We start from the raw sequence: 19,470 nt of genomic DNA on the forward strand, positions 1-19,470 counted from the left end.
ATTAGCTTTACAAAGGCAATTGAGTTTTGGGGAAGGACTGTAATTATTTAAACTATTAAACTAAATGTCTCCCAAAGTTATCTTGGCTTAAGCCCAGGAATAATTAAGGACAGACTGAAAGCTAAAGGCAAGATGGGGTTTGGCTAGATCAGATCTCCTCCACTGCTATAATTTTCTCACTGATAGAATTTTTGCAAAGGGGGTTTCAGTTTGCAAAGGCGATTTCACGGATACACATAGGTATAAATCCTAGACCTGTAACTGACTAGCTTTGTGATCTTATTGAAAATTTTTACTGCATGTGTATATGTGATATATATACATATGCAGTAAAATGATTTCTTTTCCATATTTTAAAACTTTTCATAAATGGTATCAAAGCATATGTATTCTTTTGCAACTTCCATTTTCCACTCAACATTCTGTTTGTAAGATTTGTCCATGTTGATCAATGAATGTCCAATTCAGTGATTCTCAAAGTGTGGTCCTGGACCAGCAGCATCAACATCACTTGGAAAATGCTAACCCTTGAGCCCCATTACAGACCTATTGAATCAAAAACTGAAGGTGGGCCCCAGTAATCTGTGTTCTAACAAGTTCTCCAGGTGATTATAGTGCATGGTAAAATTTGAGAACTACTGCACTAATTTATTTATTTTCACTGCTTTATAGTATTCTATTATATGAATATACCATAGATTTTTTAAAATATTTTTTCTGCAGATGGATATTTTGACTATTTCCAGTTTTCTCCATTACAAACAGTGCTACAATGTAAATTCTTGCATATACCTCCTTGTGTACACCTGTAGGTGTTTCTTTGGGGTGTGCACGCAGAAGCAAAATTGCTGGGTTGTATGCTATGCACAGCTTCAACTGTATTAGCACTAGTCAAATTGCTCTCTAAAGTCATTATTCTATTTCAGTAATAATAATACTAGCAAATACTTATGTAGCATGTTATAGTAACTCATCAATACTCACACTAGTCCTCTCGAGGTAGGATCTATTATCATCATTCCAGTTTCACAGATGGCACCAAGATGTTATGTAAGTTGCCCAAAGTCACACAGCTAGTTATGAAGTAGAGCAAGAACTTGAAACCATACACAATGGCTCTAGAGTCTGTGCTTTCAGCTACAGTGCTGTGTTGTCTCTCCATTACAAGTGTTTGAGGGTTTTTGTTGGTCTATATTATCATCACAGTTGGTGTTTTCCAACTTTAAATTTGTTTTTGCCAATTGGATGGGTATAAAATGGTAATTCACTGTGGTTTAAATGTTTATTTCTCTCATTACTGTTCAAACATTTTTCATATGTGAAAGTGGCATTCAGATTTCCCTTCTGTGAATTGCTTATTGTAAAAGATACCTTCAAAGTGACTCCTATTTTTTCCATAATATGAATTAAACTATTTTTATAATTCATAGTATAGGTATGAAAATGTTACTATATGGTATAAAAATGTTACTAAAAATGCTGCTAACCAAAGACTGATTTTAAAACTCCTGTCCAGGATAAGAGCAGTCCCTCCTATTTTTGTATATCTGTGATTCACTCCCCAACCCACTGCAATCTGGTTTGTGCTTCTGCTACTCTGTTTCTTTTTGAAGTGGAGAAGTTCAGTGTGAATCAACCCTTTTTATTTATGTCAAGACCTAGAGAACTCCATTTAGAGATGTGTTTATGGTAAACCTGGCATTTGCAGTAATTACAGTTTTTCTGCCACCTGAGTAAGACTATGCCCTTCGGGAGCCTGAATTTCTAGTGGAAAATACACATGAAATAGATTTTACTTAGATTGGGTGTGTGAAAGGAAAATATCTTGGGCCCCCCAAAATCACTAAGCTAAAGGGAAAAGTCAAGCTGGGAACTGCTTAGGGCAAACTTGCCTCCCATTCTATTCAAAGTCACCCCTCTGCTCACTGAGATAAATGCATATCTGATTGCCTCCTTTGGAAAGACTAACAGAAACTTAAAAGAATGCAACCATTTGTCTCTTATCTACCTATGACCTGGAAGCCTTCTCCCTGCTTTGAGTTGTCCCACCTTTCCAAACGGAACCAAAGTTCATCTTACATATGTTGATTGATGTTTCATGTCTCCCTAAAATGTGTAAAACCAAACTGTGGTCTGATCACCTTAGGCACATGTCATCAGGATCTCCTGAGGCTGTGTCACAGGTGCATCCTCAACCTTGGCAAAATAAACTTTCTAAATTAACTGAGACGTGTCTCAGATTTTCGGGGTTCACAGGTATGAGGTAGTGACAACAGCCAAATAATTCTTTTCAGGGGTTGCTGAGCTTACCTTATAGTTTTTCAATCAAAAATTATATCTTGTTTCCAATGTATAAAATACAGTGGTTGGACCTAAGGTTTAGTTGTAGGTGAGACCCACAGGGCCCATTGTTTGTGGAATTTTCATTCTTCTTTTTTTTTCTTTTTAAGCAGGGTCTCAATCTGTTACCCAGGCTGGAGTGCAGTAGTGCAATCACAGCTCACTGTTGCCTCTGCTTCCTGGGCTCAAGTGATCCTCTCCCCTTGTTACAGTAGGTGGCTAGCCAGGCATGCGCAAGGCAGGAGAGGGCTTCTCCCGCACCTCACCAGGAATGTCAGGCGACCATCGGGTGATGGTCAGGCAGTTGTCACGCTGCCTCTCTAATATAATAATTGGTTGCAAACAGCACCAGGGAAAGGCAGTTTCCCAGTAGATAAAAACACCTGAAACTGGTGGCAGCGTCTCAATAAGATCTCAGGAATTGGGTGAGTGGGCTCCAGCATGTGCATTAAAGGGCAAAATGGCAGAGTTTAGCTGGTATATGACCTTCCAGGGGCATTCCACCAGAATGGGAAGAACGCCTCAAGTGAGCATGTGTACAACTCCAGTAAACACACTCTGCATGCTCCCCTCCCAGGCACTAGCAGGCCATTGCACATGCGGACAACCCACCCCAAGGGAAGAATCAGGGCAGAAGGGATGCAAGACCCCAGAAGTATGCCAGCATATAAAATGCTAAGTCAGAAGGTCAAACTTCACACTTCTTTTCAAGTTGCCTGCTTGGACCTGTTCCATGTGTACTTTCCTTCCTTTGACTCCTGCTCTAAAACTTGCCTCCATCTCTTCTGCTTCATGCCCCTCAGTCAAATTCTTTCTTCTGAGGAGGCAAGAATTGAGGCTGCTGCAGACCCATATGGATTCACCACCGGTAACAACCTCAGCCTCTTCAGTAGCTGGGACCACAGGAGTGTTCCACAATGCCCAGCTATTTTGTTTGTTTGTTTGTTTTGTAGAGACGAGTTCTCACTATGTAGCCCAGGCTGGTCTTGAACTCTTGGGCTCAAGTGATCCTCTCACCTTGGCCTCCCAAAGTGCTGGGATTAGAGACATAAGCCACCACACCCAGCGAATTTTTATTCTTGAGGAGACAGACAGTATAAAATTGAACCATGAATTACATAATTAGTTGTTTAATTACGATTGCGGTAATTGAAAGTGATCTACTGGGTGCTAAGAAAACACCTAGTAGGGTGGCTTATGCCTATAATCCCAGCTCTTTGGGAGACCCAGGCAGAAGTATTGCTTGAGCCCAGAAGTTTGAAACCAGCTTGGGCAACATAGGCAGACTTTGTCTCTACAAACAAATTAAAAATTAGCTGGGCATGGTGTCACACGCCTCTAGTCCCAGCTACTCGGGAGGCTGAGGTGGGAGGATCACTTGAGCTCAGGAGGTTGAAGCTGCAGTGAGCTGTGATTGTGCCATTACACTTCAGCCTGGGCAACAGAGTAAGGCCCTGTCTAAAAGAAAAAAAAAAGAAAACATCTAGTAGGGTGCCCAGATATGGTCTAGAGGGTAACAGAAAGTGTGGTGTGCAGCCTTTAAGATGGCCCTAAGTCTTCTATGCCTCTTGGTGTTCATGCCCTCATGTAATCCCCTCCTTTGAGTGTGGGCTGAACCTAGTGACTAACAAATGGAATATATCAAAAGTCATGGAATTGTACTTCTAATATTAGGTTATTAAAGGACTGTGGCTTCTGTCTCAGATGTCATCTCTCCCTAGCTTTTTCTGAGGGAAGTAAGCTACCATATTGTGAGCTGCCCTGTGAGAAGCCTTGTATGGCAAGGAACTGAGAGAGGCTTCTGGCCATCAGAGAGGAACTGAAGGTCTCAGTCCGATAGCCCATGAAAAGCTGAATCCTGCCATTAGCAACATGAGTGAGCTTGGAAGTGAATCTTTTCCCAGTTGAGCCTCTAGATAAAACTGCAGACTTTGCTGACAACTTGACTAAAACCTCATGAGTTGAAAGGGAAGGAGGAATGTTCCAGGGAAAGACACTAAAGCCAGAGAGGCAAGGACAGGTTGGCCAGGGTGCACTTGGGAGAGTGGCATGACACAAAGCTGATGAAATTAGAAAGTATTTTGGAAAGTTCAGGAACAGAGCAGGAAGAATATGCACAAGTAAGACAATGACAAAGCATTTTCCTAGTTTTCTTGATGCTGCTATAGAATTCTAGGGTGCTTACAGGGTGGTACAGCAGAGAGCACTATGATGGGAGCTAGAAGACCGGGGTCCCAGTGCTAATCCTGTAATCTGAAGCCATCACTTGGTCATTCTTGTTCTCAGTTTTCTCATCTATAAGATGGAATCTAAATCCTTTACAATTTCTCAGTCTAGAGTTATTAGTTATGTGAAACCTATATGGGGAAAACTATAAAACATTCCTGAAATAAGCAAAAGTAGATTTGAGCAGATAGAAAGTCATTCCACGTTATTGGATAAGTTGACTCAATTTCATAAAGATAACAGTGCCCCATAAAGTAATTTATAAATTTAATGCAACCCAGTGTCTTTGTTTGTTTGTGCTTCTGTAGCAAAATACCTTAGACTGGGTAATTTACAAAGAACAGAATTTATTTTCCCATAGTTCTGGAGGCTGGGAGGCCCCAGATCAAGGCACCAGCATTGTCAGTGTCTGACAAGGGCTGCTGTCTGCTTCCAAGATGTTGTCCTGCTGCTACCTCCTCTGGAGGGGATGAATGCTGTTTCCACACATGGCGGAAAGGCAAGAGAACGTTCCTTCAAACCTGAGCCATAAGGGAGCTAATCCCATTCGTGAGTGTGGAGCCCTCATGGCTTAATCACCTCCCAAAAGCCATATGTCTTAATAATGTCACATTTAGGATTACATTTCAACATGAAATTTGGAGAGGACACCATCCATAAGTCAAACCATAGCACCAAATAAAATCAACATCAGAGTTTTTACAGAACTAGATAAGTTGATTATAAAGTTAATATGGAAGAAAAGACAAATGAGAATAACCAGAAATACTCTTACTCTAAAAATAGAAATAGCTGAGAGAAGGGTTAACCCTAAGAGATATTATTAAAACATGTTCTAAAACCTCTATAATTAAAACTGTGGTTTGGGCATATAAACAGATAAATGCAGCAGGGTAAGAAATCCAGAAATAGACCTTAGAACATAAGGAAATTTAGTATGTGATCTCAAATCAGTGGGGCAATAGGCACTGTTTAATAAATGATGCTGATACAACTATAGAAACATAAGAAATTGGATTTATTTCCTTATATAATGAGTTAGACTTCACTGCAGTCTCAACAAAGTCCTCTGAAGACCCTATGGGAAGATCTGAGCCTGGGATGGTCCATTATATTTGTCACGAGTTGGAGTTAGAAGGCTGGTTCTTTATACCCCACATCAATCAAATGTATTTGAAAGCTTAAGGTAATAATGAAAGCGTAAAAATAATATAAGAAAATATGGGTGAATTTCCTTATTAAGAGTGGAGAGGCTGGGCGTGGTGGCTCATGCCTGTAATCCCAGCACTTTGGAAGGCCAAGGTGGGCTGATCACTTGAGGTCAGCAGTTCAAGACCAGACTGGCCAGCATGGTGAAACCCTGTCTCTACTAAAAATGCAAAAATTAGCTGGGCATGGTGGCGGGCACCTGTAATCCCAGCTACTTGGAAGGCTGAGGCAGGAGAATCACTTGAACCTGGGAGGAAAAAAAAAAAAAAAAAAAGGAGAAACACTTCCCTGAATATGACTCAAAATCTAGAAGCAAAAAGATTGATCAATTTGACTGCATAAAAAAATTTCCATGGGACAAAGATAAATGAAGTAAAAAAAAAATGACAATTAGGAAAAACACATTTGCAATATATTAATATATCATAAAGCGTTCATAATGTAATATATAAATGACTCCTAAAAATAGAGAAAAAAACAAATAACATAAATGGGCAAAATATATGAACAGCCAGTTTACAGAAAAAGAAAATGCCCTTAATCATTTAAATATATTATGAATATATCATGGGCAATCTTGCTCATAATAAGATAAATGCAAATTGTGTCTATTTTGAGACCCATTTACCACCTATAAAGTAGGCAAAAATCTGAAATGGCACAACCTGTTTTTCTGACACAACTGTGGGGAAGAATGCACTCATTTGTGACCAGTGTGTGCAAAATGATAAAACTTCTATGGAGGGGGATTTGGCAAGATCTAGCAAAATGACATTTGCATTGACCTTTTTCCATTATCCTGAGGAAACACTTGCAAAAATAAAATAAGTTATGCACAAGGTTATTCACTGCAGGATACTTTGTAATAACAAAAATTAGAAAGAATCTAAAAGACTCTTATTAGGGGGCTGATTAAATAAACTATGGGATATCTACATAATGAGGACTATGCAGTTATAAAAAGAAATGACAAAGGGCTGGGTGGGGTGGCTCATGCCTATAATCCCAGCACTTTGGGAGGCCGAGGTGGGCAGATCACCTGAGGTCAGGAGTTCGAGACCAGCCTGGCCAATATGGTGAAACCCCGTCTCTACTAAAAATACAAAAATTAGCCATGCATGGTCGTGGGCACCTGTAATCCCAGCTACTTGGGAGGCTGAGGCAGGAGAATTGCTTGAACCTGGGAGGCGGAGGTTGCAGTGAGCTGAGATCGCGCCACTGCTCTCCAGCCTGGGTGACAGAGTGAGACTTGGTCTCAAAAAAAAATTAAAAGCAAAACAAAACAAGGAGGATCTTTTTTTTTTTTTTTTTTTTTTGAGATGGAATCTTTCTCTGTTGTCCAGGCTGGAGTGCAGTAGCACAATCTCAGCTCATTGCAACCTCCACCACCCAGGTTCAAGCAATTCTCCTACCTCAGCCTCCTGAGTAGCTGGGATTACAGGTGCACGCCACCATGCCAGCTAATTTTTGTATTTTTAGTAGAGATAGGGTTTCACCATATTGGTCAGTCTGGTCTTGAACTCCTGACCTTGTGATCCACCCGCCTCGGCCTCCCAAAGTGCTGGGATTACAGGCGTGAGCCGCTGCGCCCGGCCGGAAGATCTCTTAATGGCATACTCTTCAGGCATGTTGTTAAGTAATGAAAACCAAGTGAACAGTGTTTATAGCATGCTAACTTTGATTAAGAAATGGGTAGAAATATAGTGTGAGTGTATATAAGTGTATATGTATTTATAGTTTAAAATTTTACATATATATATAAATTGAAAGATAAATGGAGAATTAATAAAAATGGTTACCTACAGGGGAAAGGAGAGACCAGGGTAGAAAGGTTAGGGATGGCAGCCAGATTTTGAAAGTATTAGGCTTTATATTTTTATTTATTAAATGTTCTTAATAATTAAAAAATTCACTTAAGCAAAATCTATTTTTATTTATTTAATTTTTTTTAACACAGAGTCTCACTTTATCACCCAGGCCACAGTGCAGTGGTGCAAACACAGCGCACTGCTGCCTCAGCCTCCTGGGCTCAAGGAGTTCTCCTGCCTCAGCCCCACAAATAGTTGGGACTACAGGCACATGCCACCACATCTGGCTAATTTTTTTTTTTTTTCTATAGCGACAGAGTTTCACCGTGGTACCCAGGCTGGTCTCGATCTCCTGAGCTCAAGCAATCCACCTGCCTAGGCTCCCAAAGTGCTGGGATTGCAGGTATGAGCCACCATGCCCGGCCCTCTATTTTTATTTAAATAAAATTTTATTATTTACTTAATATTTATTTTTATTTTACTAAAAGGCATTTATTTTAATATCTTTAAAATTTTTAAAGAAAATTTAATCAAAAGAGAAAAAAGCCATCCCTAAATATTGAAGAATAAATGGACCTAACTATGTCAAGTTGGTGGCACATAGTTAATGCTGTAATGTACCACCCAGACATCCTTCAGGAATGAGGGACACAATCCACTGGATGCTAGAAGTGCTGTTGACAGAGAGAGCTCTGCTGTCAGTCCTTTTTGGGAGGCACTTTGACTGAAAAAGAGTGGCCTGACCAAGGTCTCACTCCCTCTCTGGGACAGCCTGCATTCAATCACTGGTCAATGCTGGGATGTAAAGGCACAGCTCTGTTGCCCCTACTTGGGATAACTCTGAAGGATCATCCCAGCGTCAGAGCTTCCCAGAGGGGCTGCAGAGGCCTTTGTTGAAACTACAGTACAGCCCAACTTCTCCCTCTGCCCTGCTTCTGTCCCTTTCTTTTCACAAGTATTGGTCCCAAAAGCACTCTCTAATAAATTACATACTAAACTCCATCTCAGAATATGCTTCCAGAGGAGTCCAACTGCAACAGTTAGTGTCAGGAGTGGTTCAAGAAAGCAGTCACTATAATGGGATTTTGGTATTGGACCACCTGCTTCCAGGCTAGCAATGAGAATATCAACACTTGTGGTAGAAAGAAGCACAGACAGTCCTTGGCACAACTGAAGTGCAATTGTTCAAACTTCACTGCTGCTGAACTGTATCTTCTGGTGGATGGAAACACCCTAGTAGGTTCAGTGGATCAGATGTTTGAGATATATGGGGGAAATATGAGTGGGCTGATGTTAAGCTTATTTGATATTTTGAAGAAATGTAATGAAAGGTTGAAAGTGATTAATCTGACGATTAAAAACTAAGCATGAAAGCCAAAGGGCCTCCTCATTAAGAAATAAAGAGGCTCTCATCTGCAACTGGAAAGCAGGAAAAGCTGAGGGCTAGGTCCAGGACTTAATTGTAAGAGTTGCAGGACCTCAAGGAAGATTAAATTCTTACTACTGGCAAGTTGGCTCTGCCTAGAACAGGGTGCTAGTTGGGAAAGAGTGGGATCTTGAACATGGGATGGGGACATCTATGTTCATGCACCCCCAAATCTTTAATTCCCAAATTTCCCTGAACCCTCTGAGCCTAGAGAAGTGGCCCTCTCCTCCCTAGGGCTAGTGCTCCTTCCTTGCTTGAAGATGTTGAAAAGGCCTCCCCACCGCGGGACATGAGCCCTTTCAAGATCAGCCCCACTTTCCTGCCTTGCCACTAAGGCAATAACCAGATTAAGTTACAACATAACCCTGCTAGTGACATGCTTGACCCATAATGGAGGAAAAGGACTGCATTAGTTTGTAGGGCAGCTGTGCTAAGTGGCTTTAACAACTGAAATCTATTTTCTTGCAGTTCTGGAGGCTAGAAGTCTGAGATCAAAGTGTCAGCATCATCAGACCATCACTGTTACATAAGTACTTTCCCTTCTCTCACACCTGTGGTTGCGTGGGCTTGCCTTATGACCAACTGAAAGAGTGGGAAAAAGCTTGAGCTTGGTTCATGACTGGGTTGGATCAGGACACTGGTGCAAGCCATAAAATGGACAGTAGCTGCACTGCAGAGGTGAGAGGAAATTCTCCAAATGGGCAAGAACATTGGGAAACCTACCTTTGTGTGGAAAGAAAAATGGTTCAAGGTTAGAATTTACATAGACACACAAACTGCAATGAATGGCTTGGCTGGAAGGTGAAATATTTGGGGACAGGGGAAAAGGAGACCTGAGGTAGAGGCATGTGAATGGATGTATAAGAATGGACACAGATATCGGGCACGGTGATTCACACCTGTAAGCCCAGCACTTTGGGAGGCTGAGGTGGGTGGATCACCTGAGGTCAGGAGTTCGAGACCAGCCTGGCCAACACGGTGAAACCCTGTCTCTTCTAAAAATACAAAAAAATTAGCCAGGTGTGGTGGCAGGCACCTGTAGTCCCAGCTACTCGGGAGGCTGAGGCAGGAGAATGGTGTGAACCCGGGAGGTGGAGCTTGCAGTGACCCGAGATCGTGCCACTGCACTCCAGCCTGGGCGACAGAGCAAGACTCCGTCTCAAAAAAAAAAAAAAAAAATAGCTGGGTATAGTGGAGTGGTATGCGCCTGTAACCCCAGCTACTTGGGAGGCTGAGGCATGAGAATCGCTTGAACCCAGGAGGTGGAGGTTGCAGGTAGCCAAGATCATGCTACTGTACTCTAGCCTGGACAACAGAATGAGACTTCATCTCAAAAAAATAAAATAAGAAGAATGGACACAGAGGGGCATGATGGTTCATGCTTGTAATCCCAGTGCTTTGGGAGTCCAGGTTGGGAGGATCACTTGAGGCCAGGAATTCCAGACAAGCCTGGGCAGCATAGCAAGATCCTGTCTGTAAAAGAAATAAAAAAATTAGCCAGGCATGGTGGTGGTGCATGTCTATCGTCCTAACGACTTCAGGAGGCTGAAGTGGGAAGATCACATGAGCCCAGAAGTTCAAGGTTATAGTGAGCTGTGATTGCACCACTGCATTTCAGCCTCGGCAAGAAAGTGAGACCCTATCTCAAAAAAAAAAAAAAAAAAAAAAAAAGGACACAGAATGACAGCCAGCAGACTGCCAGCAAGCCAGCAGACTGCCAGCAATAAAGATCAGTGCAGAGCCCCTGACATCATGGCACTTACCCCCTACCTTCCTCCTTCTCCTTCTTCCTTGGCTTTTATGTTGCCACATTCACCTAAAGCTGTTTATTCTCTAATGATTTTTCCCTATCTTCCTTTGCCTTCTCCCTAAATGTAGTTGTTCCCCAAGGCTCTGCCTTTAGCCCTCTTTTCTTCTCCTTATAAACACTCACCTTGGGTGGCTTTGGAGCCCATCCTCTTTGAAGGTTTTAGCTACCCTCTATATGATGATACTCTGAAATCTATTTTTATATCTCAGTCTTATCTGCTGAACTTTGAATTCAAATATATGTTGGCTGGAGGTACATTGATACTTCTACCTCTAGTTGTCTAAGCCTGCATTCATCATCCTGATTTTAACCCTGATCTTCAAAATCTTCTAATTAGAAAATCATAGGCTACCTAGTCACCCAAGATAGAAGCCAGAGAGCCACTCTTGGTTTCTCTCTGTGCCTGCTGTCTCATCCCCCTCCAAGATCATGTTGCTGTCTGATCTTTTCCAATCCAGGTAACCACATCTCTTGCCTCTGCCCCAACCATACACTTTTCTGCTATTTCAAACACTTACGTGTTCACCAGTATACTTTGTAACTTATTTTGTGCCTTCATGCCCTTTTATGTTTCTTTTGAATGCCATTACCACTCCTTTGCCTGTTGAATTTCTAGTTATCTTTGATTTTTAATTTTCACTCTATCTTATATTATTTATTATTGTGAGCTTCAAATCATAAAATGATGATTTTTAAGTCACTAACAAAAATTAAAATTTTTAATTTAATTCTAATTTTTAAATTTTTATTTATTTATTTATTATACTCTAAGTTCTAGGGTACATGTGCACAATGTGCAGGTTTGTTACATAGGCATGTGCCATGTTGGTTTGCTGCACCCATTAACTTGTCATTTACATTAGGTATTTCTCCTAATGCTATCCCTCCCCCATCTCCCGACCTCACGACAGGCCCCGGTGTGTGGTGTACCCTGCCCTGTGTCCAGGTGTTCTTCTTGTTCAATTCCTAACTATGAGTGAGAACATGTCGTGTTTGGTTTTCTGTCCTTGTGATAGTTTGCTGAGAATGATGGTTTCCAGCTTCATCCGTGTCCCTATAAAGGATATGAACTCATCCTTTTTTATGGCTGCATATATGTGCCACATTTTCTTAATCCAGTCTATCATTGATGGACATTTGGGTTGGTTCCAAGTCTTTACTATTGTGAATAGTGCCGCAGTAAACATACGTGTACATGTGTCTTTATAGTAGCATGATTTATCCTCCTTTGGGTGTATACCCAGTAATGGGATCCCTGGGTCAAATGGTATTTCTAGTTCTAGATCCTTGAGGAATTGCCACACTGTCTTCCACAATGGTTGAACTAGTTTACACTCCCACCAACAGTGTAAAAGTGTTCCAGTTTCTCCACATCCTCTCCAACATCTGTTGTTTCCTGACTTTTTAATGATTGCCATTCTAACTGGTGTGAGATGGTATCTCATTGTGGGTTTGATTTGCATTTCTCTGATGGCCAGTGATGATGAGCATTTTTTCATGTGTCTGTTGGCTGCAGAAATGTCTTCTTTTGAAAAGTGTCTGCTCATATCCTTTGCCCACTTTTTGATGGGGTTGTTTTTTTCTTTTAAATTTGTTTAAGTTCTTTGTAGATTCTGGATATTAGCCCTTTGTCAGATGGGCAGATTGCAAAAATTTTCTCCCATCCTGTAGGTTGCCTGTTCACTCTGATGGTAGTTTCTTTTATTGTGCAGAAGCTCTTTAGTTTAATTAGATCCTATTTGTCTATTTTGGCTTTTGTTGCCATTGCTTTTGGTGTTTTAGTCATGAAGTCCTTACCCATGCCTATGTCCTGAATGGTATTGCCTAGGTTTTCTTCTTGGGTTTTTGTGGTTTTAGGTCTAACATTTAAGTCTTAAATCCATCTTGAATTAATTTTTGTATACGGTGTAAGGAAGGGATCCAGTTTCAGGTTTCTACATATGGCTAGCCAGTTTTCCCAGCACCATTTATTAAATAGGGAATCCTTTCCCCATTTCTTGTTTTTGTCAGGTTTGTCAAAGATCAGATGGTTGTAGATATGTGGCATTATTTCTGATGCCTCTGTTCTGTTCCATTGGTCTATATCTCTGTTTTGGTACCAGTCCCATGCTGTTTTGGTTACTGTAGCCTTGTAGAATAGTTTGAAGTCAGGTAGCGTGATGCCTCCAGCTTTGTTCTTTTGGCTTAGGACTGTCTTGGCAATGCAAGCTCTTTTTTGATTCCATATGAACTTTAAAGTAGTTTTTTCCAATTCTGTGAAGAAAGTCATTGGTAACTTGATGGGGATGGCATTGAGTCTATAAATTACCTTGGGCAGTATGGCCATTTTCACAATATTGATTCTTCCTATCCATGAACATAGAATGTTCTTCCATTTGTTTGTGTCCTCTTTTATTTTGTTGAGCAGTGGTTTGTAGTTCTCCTTGAAGAGGTCCTTCACATTCCTTGTAAGTTAGATTCCTAGGCATTTTATTCTCTTTGTAGCAATTGTGAATGGGAAGTCACACGTGATTTGGCTCTCTGTTTCTCTGTTATTGGTGTATAGGAATGCTTGTGATTTTTACACATTGATTTTGTATCCTGAGATTTTGCTGAAGTTGCTTATCAGCTTAAGGAGATTTGGGGCTGAGATGATGGGGTTTTCTAAATATACAATCATGTCATCTGCAAACAGGGACAATTTGACTTCCTCTTTTCCTAATTGAATACCCTTTATTTCTTTCTCTTGCCTGATTGCCCTGGTCAGAACTTCCAACACTATGTGGAATAGGAGGGGTGAGAGAGGGCGTCCCTGTCTTATGCCAGTTTTCAAAGGGAATGCTTCCAGTTTTTGCCCATTCAGTATGATATTGGCTGTGCGTTTGTCATAAATAGCTCTTATTATTTTGAGATACATCCCATCAATACCTAGTTTATTGAGAGTTTTTAGCATGAAGGGTTGTTGAATTTTGTCAGGCCTTTTCTGCATCTATTGCGATAATCGTGTGGTTTTTGTCTTTGGTTCTGTTTATGTGATGGATTACATTTATTGATTTGTGTATGTGGAACCAGCCTTGCATCCCAGGGTTGAAGCCAACTTGATCTTGGTGGATAAGCTTTTTGATGTGCTGCTGGATTCAGTTTGCCAGTATTTTATTGAGGATTTTTGCTTTGATGTTCATCAGGGATATTGGTCTAAAATTCTCTTTTTTTGTTGTGTCTCTGCCAGACTTTGGTATCAAGATGATGCTGGCCTCATAAAATGAGTTAGGGAGGATTCTCTCTTTTTCTATTGATTGGAATAGTTTCAGAAAGAATTGTACCAGTTCCTCTTTGTACCTCTGGTAGAATTCGGCTGTGAATCCATGTGGTCCTGGACTTTTTTTGGTTGGTAGGCTATTAATTATTGCCACAATTTCAGATCCTGTTATTGTTCTATTCAGTGATTCAACTTCCTCCTGGTTTAGTGTAGGGAGGGTGTATGTGTCCAGGAATTTATCCGTTTCTTCTAGATTTTCTAGTTTATTTGTGTAGAGGTGTTTATAGTATTCTCTGATGGTAGTTTGTATTTCTGTGGGATCGGTGGTGATATCCTTTTTATCATTTTTTATTGCATCTATTTGATTGTTCTTTGTTTTCTTCTTTATTAGTCTTGTTATCACTCTATCAATTTTGTTGATCTTTAAAAAAAAAACAGCTCCTGGATTCATTGATTTTTTTGAAGGGTTTTTTGTGTCTCTATCTTCTTCAGTTCTGCGCTGACCTTAGTTATTTCTTGCCTTCTGCTAGCTTTGGAATCTGTTTGCTCTTGCTTCTCTAGTTCTTTTAATTTTGATGTTAGGGTGTTGATTTTAGATCATTCCTGCTTTCTCTTGTGGGCATTTATTGCTATAAATTTCCCTCTACACACTGCTTTAAATGTGTCCTGGAGATTCTGGTACATTGTGTCTTTGTTCTCATTGGTTTCAAAGAACATCTTTATTTCTGCCTTCATTTCGTTATTTACCCAGTAGTCATTCAGGAGCAGGTTGTTCAGTTTCCATGTAGTTGTGTGGTTTTGAGTGACTCTTAATCCTGCATTCTAGTTTAATTGCGCTGTGGTCTGAGAGACAGTTTGTTGTGATTTGTGTTCTTTTACATTTGCTGAGGAGTGCTTTACTTCCAACTATGTGGTCAGTTTTGGAATAAGTACAATGTGGTGCTGAGAAGAATGTATATTCTGTTGATGTGGGGTGGAGAGTTCTGTAGATGTCTATTAGGTCTGATTGGTGCAGAGCTGAGTTCAAGTCCTGGATATCCTTGTGTCTAACCTTCTGTCATGTTGATCTGTCTAATATTGACAGTGGGGTGTTAATGTCTCCCATTATTATTGTGTGGGAATCTAAGTCTCTTTGTAGGTCTCTAAAGACTTGCTTTATGAATCTGGGTGCTCCTGTATTGGGTGCAGATATATATATATAGAATAGTTAGCTCTTCTTGTTGAATTGATCCCTTTACCATTATGTAATGGCCTTGTCTCTTTTGATCTTTGTTGGTTTTAAGTCTATTTTATCGGAGACTAGGATTGCAACTCCTGCTTTTTTTTTTTTCTTTCCATTTGCCTGGTAAATTTTCCTCCATCCCTTTATTTTGAGCCTATATGTGTGTCTGTACTTGAGATGGGTCTCCTGAGTACAGCACACTGATGGGTCTTGACTCTTTATCCAATTTGCTAGTCTGTGTCTTTTAATTGGGGCATTTAGCCCATTTACATTTAAGGTTAATATTGTTATGTGTGAATTTGATCCTGTCATTATGACGTTAGCTGGTTATTTTGCCCGTTAGTTGATGCAGTTTCTTCCTAGCATCGATGGTCTTTACCATTTTGCATATTTTTGCAGTAGCTGATACCGGTTGTTCCTTTCCATGTTTAGTGCTTCCTTCAGGAGCTCTTGTAAGGCAGGCCTGGTGGTGACAAAATCTCTCAGCATTTGCTTGTCTGTAAAGGATTTTATTTCTCCTTCACTTATGAAGCTTAGTTTGGCTGGATGTGAAATTCTGGGTTGAACATTCTTTTCTTTAAGAATGTTGAATATTGGCCCCCACTCTCTTCTGGCTTATAGAGTTTCTGCTGAGAGATCTGCTGTTAGCCTGATGGGCTTCCCTTTGTGGGTAACCCAACCTTTCTCTCTGGCTGGCCTTAACATTTTTTCCTTCATTTCAACCTTGGTGAATCTGACAATTATGTGTCTTGGGGTTGCCCTTCTCGAGGAGTACCTTTGTGGTGTTCTCTGTATTTCCTGAATTTGAATGTTGGCCTGCCTTGCTAGGTTGGTGAAGTTCTCCTGGATAATATCCTGAAGAATGTTTTCTAGCTTGGTTCCATTCTCCTGTCACTTTCAGGTACACCAATCAAATGTAGATTTGGTCTTTTCACATAGTCCCATATTTCTTGGAGGCTTTGTTCATTGTTTTTACTCTTTTTTCTCTAAACTTCTCTTCTCGCTTCATTTCATTAATTTGATCTTCAATCGCTGAAACCCTTTCTTCCACTTGATCGAATCGGCTACTGAAGCTTGTGCATGCATCACATAGTTCTCCTGCCATGGTTTTCAGCTCTATCAGGTCATTTAAGATCTTCTCTACACTGTTTATTCTAGTTAGCCATTCATCTAATCTTTTTTCAAGGTTTTTAGCTTCCTTGTTGTGGGTTTGAACATGCTCCTTTAGCTTAGAGAAGTTTATTATTACCGACCTTCTGAAGCCTAGTTCTGTCAACTCATCAAAGTCATCCTCTATGTGAATAGAAAAAACTATTCTTAAATTCATATGAAACCAAAAAAGAGCCCTAATAGCAAAAGCAATCCTAAGCAAAAAGAACAAAGCTGGATGCATCACATTACTCAACTTCAAACTATACTACAAGGCTACAGTAACCAAAACAGCATGGTATTGGTCAAAAACAGACCCATAGACCAATGGAACAGAATAGAGAACCCAGAAATAAAGCCACACACCTACAACCACCTGATCTTTGACAAAATCAGCAAAAACAAACAATGAGAAAAGGGCTCCCTATTCAGTAAATGGTACTGGGATAACTGGCTAGCCCTAAGCAGATGATTGAATCTGGAATCCTATGTTTCACCATAGACAAAAATTTACTCAAGATGGATTAAAGGCTTAAATGTGAGACCTAAAACTATAAAAATCCTAGAAGAAAGGAAATGTCATTCTGGACACTGGCCTTGGCAAATAATTTATGACTAAGTCCTCAAAAGCAATTGTAACAAGAACAAAAATTGACATGTGGGACCTATCGGGGGAACCACCCCTAATATTTCACGTAGGTTCTTTTCCATTTCCCTAAGTATCAGCCAGTCTGAGAAATACAGGGAAAGAGTACAAAAGAGAGAAAATTTAAAGCTGGGTGTCCGGGGGAGACATCACATGTTGGCAGTTTCCTTCATGCCCCCTAAGCCATAAAACCAGCAAGTTTTTATTACTGATTTTCAAAGGGGAGGGAGTGTACGAATAGGGTGTGGGTCACAGAGATCACATGCTTCACAAGGCAATAAAATATCACAAGGCAAATGGGGGCAGAGTACTGGGGTGAAATTAAAATTGGTAATGAAGTTTTGGGGATGCATTGTCATGGATAACATCTTATCAGGAGACAGGGTTTAAGAGCAGATAACCGGTCTGGCTAAAATTTACTGGGTGGGAATTTCCTTGTCCTAATAGGCCTGGGAGTGCTATGGAAGACTGGGGCTTATACGCTGTTGGTGGGAATGTCAACTAGTTCAGCCAGTGTGGAAAGAAGTTGGAGACTTCTCAAAGGACCTAAAACAGAACTGCCATTCAACCCAGCAATCCTACTACTGGGTATATACCCAAAGGATCATAAAACATTCTGCCAAAAAGACACACACACTCATATGCTTATCGCAGCACTAGTCACAATAGCAGAGACATGGAATCAACATAGGTGCCCATCATTGATGGATTGGATGAAGAAAATATAGTACATATACACCATGGAATACTATGGCACCATAAGAAAGAGTGATATCATGTCCTTTGCAGCAACATGGATGCAGTCCAAGCCAATATCCTAAGTGAATTAACACAGGAACAGAAAACCAAATACTGCATGTTCTCACTTATAAGGTGGAGCTGAACATTGAATACACATGGACATAAAGATGGCAACAATAAACACTGGGGAATACTAGAGGAGGGAAGGAGGGATGGGAGCAAGGGCTGAAAAACTACCTATTGGGTACTATGTTCACTACCTGGGTGACAGGATCACTCATACATCAAGCCTCAGCATCATGTTATATACCCACCTAACAAACCTGCACATGTACTCCTGAATCTAAAATAAAAATTAAAATATACTTTAAAAAGAAAGCATTTAAAATACCATACATTGCTTAGGAATACACATTAACGTGATAAAATTATAATAGCATGATTGAAGAATATACACATGATATAAGGATGATAGTGATTTTGTTAACATAGGTAGGAAGGGCCAGAGAACTGAAAATGACAATAAAATTTCTTAATTTTACCAGTAATATTTCATTCATATTATTAAAATGATTTGAAAAATATTACAACTAATAAATGTCTTTTAAATTCAGATGTTCAGTTATATTAGAATCTGTTGTTTTCTATGTAATTGAAAAATTTCCTAATAAAAATAATACAAGAGAAGTAGACAATTCATTGGACATCTAGAACTCCCTCCTTAAATTCCATGGTTATGGAAAACCAAATACTGCAGGTTCGCACTTGTAAGTGGGAGCTAAGCTGTGGGTACACAAAGGCATACAAAATGGTATAATGGACATTGGAGACCCTGAAGGGGGAAGAGTGGGTAGGAGGCGAGGGATGCAAAACTGTGTATTGGGTACAATGTACACTATTCAAGTGACAAGTATCCTAAAATTCCAGATTCACCACTATACAATTCATCCATGTAACCAAAAACCACACATACCTCTAAAGCTATTGAAATAATAATAATAATAATAATAATAAACTTCTTAAGTTTCATGGTTAAAAGTCAAGAAAACACTACCTTCCATCTGGTTTATAAAAATTGAAATTCTGGCCAGGCACAGTGATTCACGCTTGTAATCCCAGCACTTTGGGAGGCTGAGGCGGGTGGATCATCTGAGGTCAGGAATTTGAGACCAGCTGACCAATATGGTGAAACCCTGTCTCTACTAAAACTACAAAAGTTAGCTTGGTGTCCGTGGCATGCACCTGTAGTCCCAGCTACTTGGGAGGCTGAGGCAGGAGAATTGCTTGAACCCGGGAGGCGGAGGTTGCAGTGAGCCAAGATCATGCCACTGCACTCCAGCCTGGGTGACAGAGTGAGACTCTGTCTCAAAAAGAAAAAAAAAAATTGAAATCCTACGTATTGAGCACCTAGTCTACACTTGGCCCTTGAAATTACTGTCTGCTATACATAGCTACCTCTGAGAAATAGTGCCTTAGACAGTGCTATTTCCCTGGGATACTCCTCTTTTCCCGCTCCAACCATAACTTATTTGCCAATGGGCAGAAATCTAACCCAGCGGCAGCCGTTTTCTAGCCAGCAACCTATGGCATAGATGCCTTCACTCAAAGCAGATAAGTTAAACCAGCCAGATTGCTCTTCCAGTAATTTGGTATTA

The 19,470-nt window shown here is 40.4% G+C and overlaps 1 protein-coding gene across 4 annotated transcripts in view; it reads left to right on the forward strand.

Annotated features, from left to right (window-relative positions):
* ANKRD45 (ankyrin repeat domain 45) overlaps nucleotides 1–19,470 on the forward strand; it is a 109,747-nt gene that overhangs the window by 2,057 nt on the left and 88,220 nt on the right. For 2 of the 4 annotated variants that reach the window (XM_055111433.2, XM_055111425.2), the window contains exons 2-3: nucleotides 7,895–7,986; nucleotides 9,478–9,687. The exons of the other annotated variants lie outside the window; for them this stretch is intronic. The gene's annotated coding sequence lies outside the window, so the exon portion shown is untranslated. The remainder of the gene's footprint in view (nucleotides 1–7,894; nucleotides 7,987–9,477; nucleotides 9,688–19,470) is intronic. 4 annotated transcript variants of the gene reach the window in all.

This window comes from Pan paniscus, chromosome 1 (assembly GCF_029289425.2).
Source record: "Pan paniscus chromosome 1, NHGRI_mPanPan1-v2.0_pri, whole genome shotgun sequence".
Lineage (NCBI taxonomy): Eukaryota > Metazoa > Chordata > Mammalia > Primates > Hominidae > Pan > Pan paniscus.